Source organism: Miscanthus floridulus, chromosome 9 (assembly GCF_019320115.1).
Source record: "Miscanthus floridulus cultivar M001 chromosome 9, ASM1932011v1, whole genome shotgun sequence".
Taxonomy (NCBI): domain Eukaryota; kingdom Viridiplantae; phylum Streptophyta; class Magnoliopsida; order Poales; family Poaceae; genus Miscanthus; species Miscanthus floridulus.
The window spans coordinates 142,644,962-142,657,634 of record NC_089588.1 but is presented as its reverse complement, the minus strand read 5'-3'; the positions used below and the strand labels follow the sequence as shown (position 1 = coordinate 142,657,634).

The window sequence follows — 12,673 nt, the reverse complement described above, 5'->3', positions numbered from 1 at the left end:
GCTCGCTGTGCGCTTCCTCGGCATGGGAACCACCGTGCTCCTCCCCGCCTCCTGCTCATCCTCAGTGGACATCGCCGTAGGGTCGTGACGCTTCGCCGAGGTCACAACGACCTCCCAACTTTCCTCCTCCTCAGAGAAAACAATGTCAACCACATCTGTGGGATCCTCTGACGCGAGCTTTGGCTCGACATCGCTCCTACGTTCCCTGGCCATCATGCGCCAGGCAATCTCCTGCTCCTTCTCTTACTTCCATCGAACCTCCTTGGTTCTCTTCTTCTTCCTAGCATCCGCCGCCTCCTTTTGGGCGGCCTGCCGGGCCACGCCCTCCGATCCCTTGGGAAGGTGCGGCCAGGACTTCTAAACTCCAAGCCCCTACGGAACGGGTGGCTCGGAATCAAAAAAAGGAATGCAGAGGAAGAAGCATGGGCTAAATAGAAGGGAGCATACTAGTCTGGACACGATCGTGGAATTAAAAGGTGTGGGCTTCCCATCGACCTTCTCTTTGGGCTTCAGCTGCAGCACCCGGCCAAGGCGACTCCAGACCTCGTCGTCCGGCAGCTCCTCCGATGACACACGGTCCGGGTTCACCGGGCCATTGTACCTCCACATCGACTGTGACCTCTCCGCCAACGGCACAACCCGGCGACGGTATAGGCTGTGGAACACCCGCACCCCGTTAAGGCCGCGCCGCACGAGCTTCCAGAGCTCCTCCTCGATAACCCCCACCTTATGCTTCTCTCGACGGGCGCAACCCCATGACCAACTATCCTGCTTCTCCGGCCTCCCGCCGGTGAACGCCGGTGCCTCTGTCGGATTCCTGATATAAAACCACTCCCCGTGCCACCCCCGGTTGGAGTCGTAGGGGATGTACGTGGGATACGAGCCTCCCGCGCTCGGTTTCCTTTGTAGGGCGAAATCCCCCACCGACGCGACCTCGATCGGATTCCCCACCGTCAAAGCTCTCCTAGAGAACAGCCGCCAGAAGAAGTCCGCGTGTGGCTCCATCCCGAGAAAAGCCTCGTAGATGGTGACGAAGCCGGCGATGTGCAGCACCCCCGTCGGATTAAGGTGCTGTAGCTCTAGACCCCACTCATTGAGGAGCCCACGTAGGAACCAGTGCATGGGGTATCCTAACCCGCGCTCATGGAAGGTGAGAAAGGAAACCACCTCGTCAGGCCAAGGTTGCGGGAACTCCTCCCTCCCGGGAGCCCTCCACTGCGCCACCTCCTTCGGCGGCAGAAACCCCTTCACGGCGAAGGCCTTCAACACCGACTCCCTCACAGTGGATGAGCTCCAGTCCGACATTTTGCTCTGGGATCACAAAAGGATTTGTGAGTTTTTCTCTTCTCCCTCACTCTCTCCCTTTTCTTTCCTAGAAACCACCACGGCTCTCAAGAACGCTCTCGGCAAGAAGGAAAAGGAAAGGAGGCGGCAGATGAGGAATAGGCAAAAAAATAGGGCAAAAACCTTCTCCCTTCTCCTACTTAAGGAAAAGGGTACAACAATTAGGGGAGGGCGCGCCGATCGGGAAAGACAAAACGGAAGAGCGAAAAACCCTCTCTCTTTCTCATTTAATGCAGATGAGATGCGCCCTGACCGATGAGACGTGCCCTGCTCGATGGAACAGCTCCTGATCAGACAGGATGTGGCCTGGGTATGGCCCACCTCTACCGCACGCCAGCCACTACCGCACGCCGAGCACAAGAACCAAAGCACCACCGCACATAGGCGGCTCTCCGCATCCCCAGGCGAGACTTAGAAAAAACCCAAAACAAGATCTCCGCCAAGAGAGACCGTCGGGCTTCTTAAGTCGATCGAACGGCTCAGGAAACACACCGAGAGACAGATAGGGAGCGAAGGGATGCCCCATGTAGGCCATGCCGACTCCATCACGAACGACGAGCATGGGTCCCGGTCAGACATTTCCGACTGAAGCTCTCCAAACCCTATCACTCGAGTCATCAAGGTAACACTACCGACCCCCTACTATTTCTTTATTTAAATCATTTCATACATCCATACGTGCATTCATTCCATATGCCCGTGCCCCCCGGACGATTCGGACCCTGAACCGCCCGGGGGCTCGGGAACTAAGCATCGCACATGCAGCGAAATGCATCACAACGCTCCATGTTGCATCACGAAGCGGCAGTTGCCTATTTCGACATGAGCAAAGACCGACCGGGGTTCGAAGGCCGGCCCGCGAAGGGCTCAGACTTAGGCGTCGTGGTCGTGTCGAGGTCGCCGTGGGGGTCGGGTCGTGTCGAGGTCGCCGTGGTCTCGTCGCCAGACTCAGGCGAGTTCATCACGAGAAGATATAGGGGATGAGACACCCCCAAGCCATGCGGTCCATGGCATCCATGAGGACTTGGGGCCGCACGTTAAGAGCAGGTCAGGTTTAGTTTCATTTTTTATGTTGATCTTCTGTTATTCTAAGTCTGGAAGCAACATAGCACAGATATTCAATTGATTTGACTTCACTTGTATATGATTTTAGTTAACGGTTGTGAGGACATGCGGCCACAAGTTAAAGTAGGTCAGGTTTAGTTTTCATTTTTTTTTATGTTGATCTTCTTTTATTCTAAGTCTGGAAGCAACATAGCAGAGATATTCAATTGATTTGACTTCACTTGTATATGATTTTAGTTCTAACAGTTTGGATCTTAAGCCAATTGAGTGAATGGCGTAAAACCCCATGATAATTATTAATTTGTATACTTGTATGCTAGCATGGTATCCTTTGTATTAATTAAAAATCACATCTAATTCGCAATATTGGTCCGTACTCCGTACATTCTTTTTGGCATCTGACCTGGGCACATTCAAGGGACCTGAACTGACTATGATTATTCTTTAGACATGCGGAGTATTGGCTGGTAAAAATGCTGTCCTTATGTCAATACTATTGGACACAATGGCCATTGGCATCGTCAGTTCCTCAGTTGTTTGGAAGTCATTTTTTTACCTATATGTTTGCTGACTGATGGTTGCAGATATTTTGCAGGGAACCATTCTTTTATGGCCATGACAACCATGACCAACTTGTGAAGATTGCAAAGGTAACCGTTAGTTTGATTGTTCATTCCACATGATTCTGGGATAAAGTAGATGTTTTGGTATGAACCTTTTAGCATGCAACTCTTGAATTGACTCTTGGTTGAGAACAAAGAAGGGTTCAAATTATGAATTTGTCTTCTTTGATGTTACACCCTGTTGTTTTGCTATTATAATATAATTATCAACGGTTTCTTAGAAGTTGATATTCTATAAGACAGTACGTATATATATGATCCCTCTTTTATTTTAACCTGAAACTGCACCACAGTAAAGCAACAGAATGGTGTACTTTGTTCGGCATGTTTGCAGGTTTATGTGTCTTGTATGTGATTTATATGATATCATTATCCATACCAGAGTTGGATCAAGCTTACAGAACAACCAGCCATCATACATATGAGTACAATCCCTCTCAATCTCAGCATGAAACATGTATTGTTTGTTGCCGATAGCATTTACCTGATTTTAATCACTGTCAAACTTGAAACTTTGAAATTAAACTCACTACCCAGTCAGATCTGCATGTCCATTAAACTCACTACCCAGTCAAGTCTGAATGTCTAAAGCAAGTCAGTAACTTGTCTCTTGTTTCCTTTAGCCTTTGTAATACAATATGGACTCCTTTGCACCAGATCTTAAAATTGCAAAACTATAATGTTAAAATATTGTACCTCATGCTTAAGCACTACTAAGCATCTGCCTGAGGTCATGATAGCAAGTCACTGGTTTGTGTGTACTTAGACTACATACTAAAAAATCCACAGGAAGTTCTAAAGAGCTTAACATGCCTGTTACGTTTATTGGATGCATATCTGATATGCTATAAGTATGAGACATTAAACACATGATGGTGCGGTGCATAATCTAATTCTGTCACCTTACAGCACCTACGTAGCTAATAAAACAAATTAAATAGCATTCATTCCTGCATAAAGATGTTATAAGCAACAAATCTTAGTTAGATAACCTCTTGATGATATTTCTATAAAGGATGGGGGCATGGTGGTTATATTTTATTTCAGTTGTAAGCTCTGTTTAGTATATTAAGCCAATCTAGATGACGAGGGGAAGGAGACTTACTTTGGCGCCGGCGGTCAAGCAGGTTATACGACCTGGACCGCATCCAGATGGCATTGGGGAAGGAGATGAAGATCGACATCGCAAGGAGGGGCGTGAAGCTTTGTCCAGCTTTGTGGCCATGGCCACGGAGGTGTCCCGGAGACCGACACCGGTACATGGCGTCCAGAAGGCCTTCCCGCTGAAGTCCAAGTTCTGGGAATCGGGAGGTGATTCTGATGAATCGGAAGAAGACGAACCGAAGGTTCACAACCCTTCCACGCCGGAGTTCGTTAAGGAAGCCTTGGACGCCGGCTTCACGATCGATCAGTTAGCTATGGCGGAACAGGTTCTAGACACAGGTAAGGCTTCGTTACCTCGCGATCTTCTTCTGCCCAGGGCTATCGTTGAATCTTTGATCAAGAGGAAGCTCGTTGGCGAGCCATGGCAAGGGCCGCTGCCCGCTCCGCGCGTGTCTCCGCCAAGAACGCTAGGCGACTTCCTTGCCAAGGCTAGCCACCGTGACCTGGGAACTCGTGGCGGCTCGGGAAAGTCTCTGCAGCACCCTAGATCGCCGACGAGGACTGTTCCGGCGAGGTCACAGGAAGATTCAATTTTTTTTGGAAAAACGAAAATCCAGGATCGTGATACATTATTCCATCCGCTTCCTCGTTCGACGCTATGGACCGAGGCCGCGGTCGCGTGCGCTCGGATCGGTGCGGAGGGGGGAACGGTGCGTGCTTTCTCTAGATGTGTTGAATGGGTGCAAATTGGGTCAGGAAAGTTTTTTTGGCCCATGAAGGGACTGTGTGCGTTATTCAGGAGGACAGGGACGAGGAGAAGTCCTATCGTAACTAAGCCACCGCCAGCAGTGTATACGACGCCATCGCAACCTTCGTTCGCAGACGTCGTGTGAGCAGGCAAACAGATGGCGGCGCAGGGTTCAGGTCATAGCGGTGATCATGGCGCTCGTGGAGGAGGAAGGGGGGTGGGGTACAACCCCGGGTTTCATCCGGGTTTCGACCCAGGACACGGACAGGGCCGTGGCAGTGACCAGTTTCCCCCGCGTGGTCGAGGCCGGGGTCAGGGATACGGTGGCTTCGGCTACTTCAACTAGGGCTTTGGCGGGGGCCGGGGCGGGAGTCCACAGGGCGGCAATGGAGGAGGGTTCAGCGGAGGCAGAGGTCGTGGGGGCTGGCCAAACCCTAGCCACCCCCGCTACCAACCATCTTCGTCGCAGGAGCTTGGAGGCAGCCACATGCCACAGCAACCAGCAGGGCCACCCCCTCTCCCAAACTCGATCCAGGGGGGAGGCGCTGGTAGGTGCGCAGGGGGCTACTCCCCAACCGACACCAGCAATGGGGTCATCGCAGTAGGCGACCTCGACTACTTCAAACAAGTCAGCACCGACATCAGCTGAAACTCTTGCGACAGACACTGCCCCACCAGGATCCAATTCTACAGTTATTATGAGTGATGTGCCAGAGTTATCCTAGAAAGGAGGAACTCAAAAAACCAAGGGTAAACCTTACTGCTATCGATGCCACACTAAAGGGCATACGATTTCAGTTTGTACGGCTGTTCTTAGTTGTGAATTATGCTTTGGTGATCATGTTAAAAAAAATTGTCCAAATCTGAAGAATTTGAACTCTACCGCTATAACTTGTGGATATGCTGTAGAAGGCCTGGGCTTTTATTTCATACCTGTTGTTGAGAATCCAAAAATTGCTTCTGATGACAAATCCGCTGTGGTACATGTTTTGGAGGTTTCTTTTACTGCTGACCAGTTAGCAGTGGAACTTGACAAACTACTGCCTGGGAATAGTTGGGTGATTGAAGAGAAAGGCAACGATGCCTTTTTCACTAATTTCCCATCTTCTGAAGTGCTCAACCACATGGTGAATTGGGGCCCAATGGTCACAAAGACAGTGAAAGGAAAGATTCGGTTCGAGAAAGGAGCCAAAAATGATGTTTTTAAATATGAGATTGACAAGGTTTGGGTGCAGTTCAGAGGGCTCCCAAAGAAGTTACGGGAATTTCCTATTATCTGGGCAATTGGCTCAATTTTAGGGGTATCTTGGGCTGTTGATATGAAATTCACAACGAAATATGGCAGAGCAAGAATGAAAGTAGATGTGCTAAATCCTGACCTCATCCCAAACCTTGTGGATGTAGTCCTTGGGGATTTTGTATATGAGCTACAATTTAGAGTTGAGAAGGATATGTCTGATGGTGAGCCCCAAGTCATTGACATGGACTCTACCATGGACGAGGACAAAGCCTCGGAGGAGAAGGAACCGGAAAACATGGATCATGATGCTAACAAAATAGGAGATCCACCAGCTAGTCAAATGTCTGATAGGCTGCCTAATGCCTCAGTTGCGCCAAGTGGACAGCACAAGAACAAGGCGGCCGCTGGTACACCTACTGACCATCACCTAGGCAATATCACGACCAACCAGTCGGTCCTACCACGGACCGCTGATACTCAGCAGAGCATGGGGGCTGGTACAGGTGCAGTACTCCAGCAGAACTTTTCAGGACATGTCTCAATGGAAAAGAAAAATGCAAATAAGCCAGTTGTGTTACTATCTCAGACTCGGATGACTCCTGATGGTACTGCACAATGGAAGGCTAGTCTATTGCAGTCTAAAAGAGAATCTAGCCTCCTCAAAAAAAACTAAGGCAATGAGTGGCGGGACAGTGTCACCAGTGAGAGCTAGCAAAAGAAACGCGTATACTCCGGAGCAAGACTCATTGGAGAAGGCAACGAAGTTAAAAGCGCGCAAAAATTTGGAATCATCTTCGATCAAAGGTAAAGAATCACAGCCACTTTCTTTTGATGCTCTTGATGATTCTATTTTGCTAGCTTCTACTAGTGCACTTGGAATTTCACTCGGGGTTAATGAGCATGAGGTTTCCTGTTCTTTAAAATCTTTAAAAGATGTGGAGTCACATAGACTATCTGAGTTTTTTAATTTAGAAGAATCTAGCAAGAACCTAGTGGATGTTGTCTCATCTGTTTGCTCTTTAGAGGAAAATATGGATTTAGATGCATTAAACCTCATTTGTGCGGAGATTACTGAAGACCTAGGTGATGGGGGCTGTGATCCTTTGTGTCTACAGACCCCTTTATCACATTACAAAAAATCTAGGTCCAAAATTAATGAAAAAAGCTAAAAGTCAATCCAAATGAAAGGAATTTTCTGGAACTGCAATGGTTTTGCTGACCATAAACAGTATAGATTTCTGTCTGACTTGACAAAAGAAAAGAACCTAGATTTCATTGCCTTATCGGAGACCGGGAGAGCCAATTTTCCGCAATCAACTTTGAATAATATATGCGCTGGCAGAGATTTTCTTTGCCATTGCATGGCTCCAAGGGGTCGGTCCGGTGGTATGATGCTAGGTATAAACCCTTTAATTTTTTACATTGGTCAGATAGAAGAAGGGGATTTTTTATTCGGTTCAAGTTGAGACACAAGGATGTTGATTTTAAATTTAATTTAATCTCAGTTTATGGCCCTGCTCAATTAGATCTAAAAACGCAATTCTTATCTGGTTAGAGTATGTTCAAAAGACACCCTACCTATTGTTATAGGTGGTGATTTTAACATTATTCGTAGTCCGGATGAGAAAAACAATGAAAACTATAGTGATAGATGGCTTTTCTGTTTAATGCAGTCATTGACATGCTAAATCTTAGAGAATTAGAGCTGACAGGAAGAAAGTTTACTTGGACTAATCGCGTACAAAATCAGACCTTTGAGAAACTAGATAGGATTCTAGTTTGTACGGATTTTGAGTCTAAGTATCCGCTTTCAACTGTGGTTGCTTTGAGCAGAGACATTTCTGACCACCCTCCACTGTTATTTAGCACAAATAGTCCATCTTCGGCTTACCAACCCCAATTCAAATTTGAATTGGGTTGGTTGCTTAGGGATGGTTTTTGTGACATGGTGCGAGATGTTTGGCTTAGTGTGATTGTGGAGGGCAGCCCATTAGAGAGGTGGCGGACAAAGATCAGGAGACTTCGGCAGTACCTCAGAGGCTGGGCAAAAAATGTGAGTGGGGCTTATAAGAAGGAAAAAAAGGAACCGTTAGACAAACTCGATGAGCTAGACAAGAAGGCAGAAATATCTTTGCTTAATCAGACGGAACTAAATCTTAAACATGTGTTAAGTGAGAGATTGGCTGAACTGCCGCGTGAAGAGGAAATTAAATGGTACCAAAGGGCAAAGGTAAAACATCTACTGGAGGGTGATGCTAATACTAAATATTATCATTTGTTGGCTAATGGTAGGCATCGAAAAACTCGTATTTTCCAATTGGAGGATGGCAACAATATAATAGAAGGTGATGCTCAACTAAAACAACATATTACCAACTATTATAAAAACCTGTTTGGTCCCCCGGAGAGCTCTTCTATAGTGTTGGAGGAGCACCAGGTCCAAGACATACCTCAAGTCTCTGATCTGGAAAATGAGTTTCTAACTGATGTGTTTTCTGAGTTTGAGGTCAGAGCAGCAGTGTTCTAGATGCAACACAATAAGGCACCAGGACCGGATGGCTTTCCACCTGAGTTCTATCAGGTCTTCTGGGATTCAATAAAAGACGATCTGATGGCTCTCTTTATGGAATTTCATGAGGGAACTCTGCCTTTGCATAGTCTCAACTTTGGTACTATAATTCTGTTACCAAAGAAGAAAGATGCGAAAGTCATTCAACAATATAGACCGATCTGTTTGTTGAATGTTTCTTTTAAGATCTTTACCAAAGTTACGACTAATAGACTGTCTACCGTTGCCCAGAAGATCATTAGACCAACACAAAATGCTTTCCTCCCAGAAAGAAACATCATGGAGGGCGCAGTAATTCTCCATGAAACGATTCATGAACTCCACTTGAAAAAGCAAGATGGAATAATCTTTAAAATAGATTTTGAAAAGGCTTATGATAAAGTAAAATGGAACTTTTTACAACAAACCTTAGCGATGAAAGGATTCTCTCAGAAGTGGTGTTCTTGGGTACAACAGTTTACACATGGAGGAAATGTAAACATTAAAGTGAATGACCAACTTGGTTCCTATTTCTAGACAAAAAAAGGCCTAAGCAAGGTGACCCAATGTCTCCAATACTATTTAATATAGTGGCAGACATGTTGGCTATACTAATTGCTAGGGCCAAGGAAGCAGGCCAGATAGAAGGGGTCATTCCTCATCTTGTCCAAGATGGTTTGTCTATTCTACAATATGCGGATGACACAATGATCTTTATGAGCCATGATGTTGAGAAGGCGGTAAACATGAAATTGATACTAAGCACGTTTGAGCAACTTTCGGGGCTCAAAATTAATTTTCATAAAAGCGAAATATTTTGTTTTGGTAAAGCAAAAGAGCATGAGGTTTTCTATTCGCAGTTGTTTGGGTGTGGGGTGGGTAAGTTTCCCTTTTGGTACCTTGGTTTACCTATGCACACTAGGAAACTGAGTAATAAAGATTGGCAGTCAATAGAGAACAGAATTAAAAACAAGCTTAGCGGATGGAAAGGTAAGATGCTTTCTTTAGGAGGTCGCTTGGTCTTAATAAACTCGGTGCTCTCTAGCTTACCGATGTTTATGATGTCTTTCTTTGAACTCCCAAAAGGAGTATTAGAAAAGATCGACTGCTTTAGATCAAGATTCTACTGGCAAAGCGACCATCACAAGCGAAAATATAGACTGGCCAAATGGGAAATTATGTGCCAACCAAAAATATAGGGTGGTTTAGGCATACATAATTTGGATTTACAAAACAAATGCCTGATGAGTAAATGGCTCTTCAAGCTGTTAAATGAGGATGGCATGTGGCAAGAATTATTGAGAAATAAATATATAAAAGATAAAACTATAGGGAGCTGTACCAAAAGGCCCACTGACTCTCACTTCTGGAAAGGACTGATGAATGTAAAAGATAGTTTCATGACTTTTGGTTCATTCAAAGTAAAAGACGGGTCACAAACTCGTTTTTGGATGGACACCTGGTTGGGAACCAACCATTAAAAGATAAATTTCCCTCGTTGTTCAATATTGTGAGAAGAAAGCAGGATTCTGTGGCAACTGTACTTGCATCAATCCCGCTAAACATTTCCTTTCGCTGGAATTTAGGGGGTAGAAATCTAAGGGATTGGCATAGAATTGTTGCCTTACAAGATGTGAACTTACAGGGGGAAAGGGACGTGTTTGTTTGGGCATTACATTCATCTGGTATATTTTCTGTTAAATCTATGTATGCTGCACTAATTAACAATAGGGTCAGAGTGTCACAGGATTTATGGCAGATCAAAATTCCTTCAAGAATAAAAATATTCTTGTGGTATTTAAAAAGAGGTGTGATCTTAACCAAGGACAATCTTGCACGACGAAGCTAGAATGGTGATACGAAATGTTGCTTCTGTCACCGTCCAGAAACTATTCAACACCTTTTTTTCCAATGTTATTATACTAAGTTCTTGTGGCGTGCTGTACACTTGATGTTTGGGTTATCACCCCCCTCAGTATACATGATTTATTTGTTAATTGGTCTAAGGCGGGTGGTAACATACATGATTCTTTATTATAAACTACAGCGTCAGCTTTATGTTGGACAATCTGGTTAACAAGAAACGAAATAGTTTTTGACAAATGCAGACCGAAAACTTTTTTGCAGGTGCTATTCAGGGGAACCCATTGGCTACGGCAATGGGCAAGGCTGCAGCGGCGTAATGATCTACGGGATCAGCTGATTCTTATTAGGTAGCATCTGGAGACATCAGCATTGCACTTCTTTAATTCCAATGGATGGTTATCGACTAGGTTTATTGGTCTTCATTAGTTAGAACTTTACTTCCCGCTTTGTTGTCCTAGTGTCTACTTGTAAGCTTGTGATCCCTGTGGGTTGTATGCTGGTCGCTATAGCGAACTTTGTAATAATTGGCCTGATTCTACCCTGAGGTAGATGAAGCTGGATATAAACTATCCTTTATCTAAAAAAACTGACCATTTGTGAATCTGTTTGGCTTTGTCTTGCACTCTATGACCTGTTCAATGTATGGAGTGTTCAGTTCTTTCTCTTCAGGTTCAGGGAAGGGGTGATGATGAGGGGAAGGGGTGCTGATGAGGGTCCAGCCATGCTGCGGCTGCCATACAGGCTGTTGTTCGTCGCGGGGATGGCCGTGCTTATGGCCACGGGCTGGTATGCGCTAGATCATGAGGGGAGGATATGTGATATACATTGCTATTTGAAAATGAATGCATCAAAGTATGGTTGTATAGATTGTTGTACGACAATGTATTTTTTTTTCTATATACAATTGTATATATATGATAGGAATTGAGGTGTTAAAAAATCATCATTAATTATATCTATTGTGTATAATATTTTTTATAAACACATGTGATGGCCGCGTCCTTGCTAAAGCTCGCCATGGGTATGGCACCCTTGGTCGCCGCTGCCTCCGACGACGTCGATAGGGGCACAACGTCCCCGTGGAGGTGAAGGGCTCCGAGGCATGCATCCAGGACCAGGGCATTAAGATCTGCCACAAAAGTTTGGTTTTTTATGGGATTATTAGTTGTGATTGTGATAAAGATCTGTGGGGCAGTTTGCAGGTGACGTATGGGAGTATGATCAAGCTGACGCACGAGAAGATGAAAGCATTGGCTGCCCCGCATGATCTGATCTACTGCTCAAGCAGCGGCCAGCATTCCGTCACCTGGTTTCGCTGATTCAACTGGACCTTCCTTTAGATCTCATAAGGTAGTTCAACAACACAATACTCTCAACAGTTTCTTTGAATTTAAGGTGCAAATAGTCCTATTATTTTCAAGATTGAGCTAATGTGTATATGAGATGCATCTATTTTCTCATTGCAGTTTTCTGTAGAATAACCCTTTAGCACTTAGCAAGGCCATATGCAGCTCAATGTTGGAAAACAATTGTTGGGAACATCGTTCATTTTTCATCAGGCAAACCACAAGTTTCCATGGCCATTGGCTTCCTTGTCCATCAAGATTGAACACCGACGGGTCTTCCCGAGAGGTGTTCGCGAGCTTTTCGAGCGAAAAACAAGTGTCAGGTTTGTGTGGCGGTCCTATTGGTCGACCTAGACCTATCTCTGTTGTATGATAGGTCGTGTGCAGCCTCGGGCATACTAGGCTTTGCTGATGTGTGATCTAATTGGTGTAAAAAATATCCATTCAAAAACTCCACATATCATTGCATCATCATATCATGTAAAATAGGACTTTCCTTTCATTGTCAATCACTATCTGATGAAATGGATGGCCTACAGAGGGTACTACAGAGGGTAGTTTATGCTGATCTGGAAATTCTTATACTGGATTGTCACCATCAGAGTACTAAACTATTATTATTATTCTCTCTACAGAGGGTATATGCCGGAAGTTGTGTTAGCGTTGTGTTCAGTCTACAGTACGTACACACACATGCGGCTCACTGTGCCGCCCCTTGACCTAAAAAACACATAATAATGCAATCCTAAATACACTAACCAAGAAGCTGCAATCACATAGCCACATAGG

General features: G+C 45.3%; 1 long non-coding RNA gene across 2 annotated transcripts; it reads left to right on the top strand.

Annotated features, from left to right (window-relative positions):
- Window positions 1-2,768: 2,768 nt before the first annotated feature.
- On the top strand, window positions 2,769-12,393 carry LOC136484352 (uncharacterized). Of its 2 annotated transcripts, XR_010765914.1 has the most exons (3): window positions 2,769-3,059; window positions 11,208-11,888; window positions 12,005-12,393. It is a non-coding gene; the product is annotated as an uncharacterized lncRNA (long non-coding RNA). The 2 variants fall into 2 exon arrangements; XR_010765913.1 differs by having other exon boundaries at window positions 11,208-12,393.
- The last annotated feature ends 280 nt before the right edge of the window (window positions 12,394-12,673 follow it).